Below are 6,082 nucleotides of genomic sequence, written 5' to 3'. Positions count from 1 at the left end.
ACTGCTTGGAGGCTGAGCGACCTGTGCTGCATGTGTACCAGGAGGTGTGAAGCAGAGCTGGGGAGGGGGTTAGGATGCATGACTACTGTAGTGAGCTTGTGGTGCTCCTTCTCAGAAATGCCGTAGGCTGAGCCATAAATGATCCTTTGGTCACAGCAGGCAGCAACAGCTATCAACTCGTGTCTGCCTTGCCTTTGTGTGGCTAACTTAGCATTTTAGTTCAAACAGGAGCATGCAACTCCTGACTGTCCCCACCTACTGTGCTATGGCCCATGGCACTGAGCAGGCACAGCAGGAAAACAAGACTGCTTTTGGATGAAGCTAACCCATATGATCCATTGCAGCTGGCTCACAAGCCACAGAGCTGGACTAATGCTGATCTGAAAGAAACCCTCATGAAACTTGTAGTGTCGTCACTGACAACTGTCCAGCTCCTCCTGGGCTGCACTTACTTGCTAGTGCAGGAAAAGAAACCTAAAGCCCAAAACATTTGTACACAGCTCTGATGAGACTCTGTGATCAGTTCTGAGCCCCTCCTGAGCGCGAGACCAGCATCTTAATTCTTTAAAAAGAATAAGAAGTGGAATAGCAGCACAACATCGGTAACAAGTGAACTGAACAAGAATGATTGTTGGAACGAGATGATCTCAAGGTCCCTTCCAACCCTAACTATTCTATGATCCTAAATCCTCAGTCCGTTCTCTCAAAACTGATTAAGGATTTCAGTATCAGCCCAACTGCTGAAGCATTACACTATCCAAAGGACATTGTTAGACCCAGGAAAAAAGCCATCCTAGACTTCCTACACATTCTAACAAGTAATGACAACAAGTCTATAGCAGCTCAGCTGCAGCGCTCAGCTTCAAGGGGCTAAGGCTCCTCGGAGTCACTACTCACCTGAGAGAGGCTGCACCCCTGCTTCTGTGGCCTCTATGGACAAGCCTGACCCAGAGGCTGTGACAAAGGTGTGCAGGAGGTGAAGTTCTTCACCCGTATCACATGTAGTTCAGAGAGCTGTGACGCCATGGAGAACTGGAGTGCCACGGGCAATACCCGTCTGCTGAGATTGCACTGTTTATACATTTCATCATGGAACTTCAGGGAATTAAAGCAAAGCTGTGGAACAGAAACCACGGCTTCGGACTTGGTTTTAATTAAGAATTTGAAATATAATCTGCCCACATCTAGCCCAACACAACTGTTCCACTGCCCTGCTGTTGTGCACTGTGCACATAGCAAAGGAGGAAAGCAAGGACAGTAAAGGCACTTGAACTAAACAAAAAGCTCCATCCTCTCTCTACAGGCTACAGATGCAGCCACTTACCTTCTGTCTTGCTGCCTCTGCCAACAGATGCCAAGATTTAAGATGAGAAATAATCAGGATTAAACAACTGCAAAGGTCTGAAATTCTCTGAAGCTAAGCTGTTCACAGATACAACCTTGCATCGGTCTTCACCACCATGCTTCCAAGCACATCTTACTATTACCACGAGATGAGAAGCTCTAAGTGACTTTCGAGTCACTCCTCTTGACTCTGTACCTGATGCTGGGTATTAGATCACCTTAGTACTAGCAATGGCCCCAGATGGCTCCCTGCTAAGCATCAAACATGCTAAGCATGCATATGCTAAACAAAAGGAAGTATTTTTTTCCCCACACAAAGTATTGCTGGAGTAATGGATGGCATTGCTCAGCACATTGTGCAGGTCAGACAGATGAGAGGTTTGAAAAGAGGACTCTGAGTTCAGAGGGTTAGTAAACCGCAGTGGTCAGGATGCAACCTACAGCACAAGACTTAAGACACTCCTTGCCAGAAGCTGTGGACAACCAAATCTCTATGTTGTTGCTTACACTGCTTCCCAAAACTTTGCTGCAGGCCTGTCCCAGGAGGAAAACCATAGATGGCTAAGCCTTGACTCGATGGCTACTCTGATATTCCTGCTACCCCTCCCTGATAAAGGAACACTGCATTTTAGTTTAGCCCAAAAAGCAACCTGAGAAGCACTGGAGTGCATGAGTCAAAGCCTTTTCGGTTGCACCCTGCAATAAAGGAAGGGTTATTAGGCCTGTGCAGGGCAGAGACATCATGATCTTGGGGCCTGCCTTTCCCTGATACTGCTGCCCTTGCCGTGGGCTGTCAGCACAAGGGACTTCCTGTTCCCTGTGTGTGACCAGACAAGCCATGTTTCAAGCTGGCTCACATCAGAAAGATCTTGTGCTGGCCCTAAGAGCTGGGTCTCAGGCCCACGTCTTCCAATGACTACCATGTGTTTCCTGTGCAGTTGCTACACAAAGATACTCTCAAACTAAGGGAAAAATCTTAGCAGGATGAGATGTTACTAAACATGATAGAAAGATGAGGAAAAGGGCTACAAGAAGCACAGTGGATGATGTGGCAACTTAGGGTTATCTGTGTATACTGGACACTTCATGAAGTCTCAGGATCTTGGCTAGATAACCAGATTATAGCATCTCACCTCCATATTTTAGTCACAATTACATTTTGTATCTACCAAAGCAATCCAGTCTGACCCAGTACAAGTACTGCAGAAGCGTGGGAGAGAGCATGGGTGGTTTCTACATCAGAGTACCTACTCTCAGAACATAATTACTGTTACATACGGTTAGTGATCTCAATGCTATATTCTTGGAGGCCTTTACCAGGTCACAGTCCATGTGCAGTGCCTTTTCCAACCCTATTCTCTGCAGTGTCAGGTTGCCCAAGGCAACGGACTGCCCTTACGTTTACTATGAAGACTTCTTTAAATAACCAGATGTGGTATGAAGCAGTGACAGTGAATATTCCTCAGGTATGGTTATCTTTTCTCTATTCTGGCACTGGTGCTTAAGAGATGGAGAAGAGCAGGGTGCAGCTTCTGAAGAACTCAGCAGCCCCAGGGAGGGATGGTGCAAGAACCCCTGGTCCTTCCAGGTCCTACTGGCTCTCAGCAACTTGCTCCTGTTGCATTCAACTACTTAGAGGTTAAAGGCTTCCTTTTGCCTTTGGCACACAGGCACCAGCAGGAGAGACTATTGTCTGTCCACAGCACAGCCAAGAGCAAGGAATTAACAAAGCCTGGATTAAATTCATAGGGCAGCATTAATAAATGTTCCCCATAAAAAACACATAATTAGATCTTTGCAGGCTAATTATAGGTTTCAGAATAACAAAGTGCAAAGCCAGTGTCCAAAGGTTAAAAAGAACTCCATTTCCATGATGGTCCAGCTGGACAGCAATGCCTCCTGCCGGCAGAATTCCCAGCACCCATTAGCCAGGAGCCAGGGAGCAGCTTTCTGACAAACACAGATTCCTCACTCATGCTCCCTTTCTCTCACACCACTGTCACTCAGGGAACAGCTCCCGTATGGAAGCCAAGTGAACACAGCTTAAACATTGTGCCTCTGTGGCCAATGGTCTGGATATAAATGATGTTCTTCACACTGCTTAGAAAGGCTCAAAACATGCTTCCTTCCCTCAGAAAACACTGGGTGTTTCACGCTCCTCATGAATCACAATTTAAGACTGAAATATAACAGGCAGGAAAGAAAATACCTGTTGTCACCAGCCAAATAAACCATCATCTCCACACTGGCTAGTGATTGTGGTGATCCATTTTGTCCAGAGATGGAACTAGAAGGCTGCCAATGACTATTGCCAATGATTTTAAGAAGCAGCTCTTTGAAAGCTTATCCCCTTATAGTGTCAAATATAACCAAGCTGCAGACTGGAGGACTTTCCAATACGCCCGGGACCTCATATCCTTCAGAAGAACCCACTACCACTTAAACCCAGCCATTTCATAGAGTGCCCAAATGACACTGGAGCTCCCACCCTTGGGAGCTGAGCAAGAAGAACGTTGGAAACTTGTTCCTAAATACACACAGCCCAGCCCAGGAGTACCCGTGCATTTAACGCGCCCCACAAAGCGGATGAGAGCTCCGTCCAGTGGTCAAGGTCCCCACCCGCACCTCATCAGGACAGGTTCAGCAGCTGAAACCCAGGGCAAGTTACTTCAGCCTCTCTGACCTCTGCTTCTCCCCTGAACCAAGAGCTCACTCGGTTCTCCCCGCTGCAGAGGAGGACGGGGAAGCTCACATATTCCTGCAGCGTGAAGCATCCAAGGACATCAAATGCGCAACAGCAGAACGCTCTCGAACAGGGATCAGAATCGCAGGCCCTGCTCAGCACTGCGGGTTCAGCATCTAGGTTCAGCAGAGGCAAGTACTTCCAAAGCATTTATGCTTATTTTCCCATCTTGATCTCTTGCACATTTCTGCACAGGCAAAGGAGTCAAGTTCAGGCAAATCATAAAGGAAATGAGTAATAAAAAACTGCCCATGAGAATTGGCTGAATCATGTAATTACTTGCATCAACCATTCCTTCACGTTTGGGGTTTTTGCCCATTTTCCCTGCATAAGAAAAGAAACTTCTCTAACTGTGCTCCATCCTCTTCTGCTAACCTTCAGGTACCACTTGTATCAATTGCAGAGAAAGTTCCTTTCCTGCTTCATGACACTTACGAGATCCAGGAAGTGGAAATAAGCAATCCTGGTCATGGGACCAGTGAAAACCACAGTCCTTTATGCTACATTTCTGCCTGCCTAACTACAGCACACAAGTGGGAGGCAGGACTAGCATGGTAGCAAGAGCTTAAAGAGCAACTGGCGCAAATCCCAAGGGATCATGTCTTACCGATTCTGCTGCTTGTCACACAAATGGGGTGGAATACTTGGAAAGAATGGTGCCACGGATGATGGGCATGGGAGCAGCAGCTCAGAGAATGTATCCCTCCCCTCCTTCCCACCCCAGTGACTTCTGTTTCTAGAATTTCTGTTGTTAAAAGAAGTTCAGTTGAGTTCTGTATGATTTCCAAAATGGTGCAGGGACACAGAAAGTGGGTGTGATAGGGAAGCCTGTCACACACACACACAAAGTGGGTTTCACACCTGAAAGACTTCTACTCTTCAGCATTTTAGCAAGAATCTCAACTTGTCCAGCCAGGTAGGCTTCTGCAGCCCCTTCCTTATCACCTGCCCTTTGCTCCACTCCATGTCAGAACAGCAGCAGATTCCCTCCACCCCTACCTCAACCTTTCCTATTACTCTGTCGTTCCAGCCTTCATCTTCCCCCACAATATGCACTATTCAGAGACCTGAGAGCAAGGTTCTCCATCAGCCATTTGCATATCAGCCTGACATCCCACGCTGCTTTGCTGCTCCCTCATGCATATTTCCCCATCTGTATTTCATGACGTTCCTCTCCACCTCTCCCCTTACTGTCATAACCTTCACGTCTGGTTCAGTCTTTGGTTCAGCTGCCACAGCAGTAATCTGAAGGAGTATTAGGAAGCTATGCCTTAGCAAAAAGGTGAACAAAACGAACTTCTTTCTGGCATGGACAATTATTCTGGCTCTATGGGCCTGTGCTCACTATAGGGAGACTGCAATCTGTTGGCCAGCTCCGAACAGCAGCCTCAAAGATACTCAGCCCCAGGAAGATGCACGTGATCTCAGTGCTTGGGAAAGACGGGGAGGGAAGGATGCAACATGAACTCTTCAACAACCTGAGAGTCTATGTGGAGATGGGTAGGAAAGAGAAGGAGGTTTATAAAGGCAGCAACTGCTGGGGAAGTTCCAGACAGCACTTGGAACTGACTGGGCAGCAGAGAATAAAACCTAATCACTGCCACAGAGCTTAAGCAGCTTGGCTTTCTAAAAGAAATGGCAGCTTGGAAGTAAATGCATAGAGATACGTTACAGCATCAAAGCACATCCAACATGTCAAAACTGAACAGGAAAAGATTAGTCTGTCCTGAAACAGAAAAAAGCTTTCTGTTTGCCTCTTTAAAGAAAAAGTGGCCTGACTCATTTTTGTCCAGAGTTCACAACTACCAAAACCCTACAAGAGGAACAGGCCACGTTGTATTACTAAAGGCCCTTCACCATTTCCATACTAGAATGGAACAGTGAGTGAGTTTTTACCACCTTAACTGATCTCAAATAAGACAGCAAGAACCAGATTACTTCAATTAAGTCTGGACCTTCCAGCCAACGCCATCCTCTACAAGTGCAATCTCTGAG

Source organism: Lathamus discolor, chromosome 5 (assembly GCF_037157495.1).
Source record: "Lathamus discolor isolate bLatDis1 chromosome 5, bLatDis1.hap1, whole genome shotgun sequence".
NCBI classification, from domain to species: Eukaryota; Metazoa; Chordata; class Aves; order Psittaciformes; family Psittacidae; genus Lathamus; species Lathamus discolor.
This window is presented reverse-complemented; position numbering follows the sequence as displayed.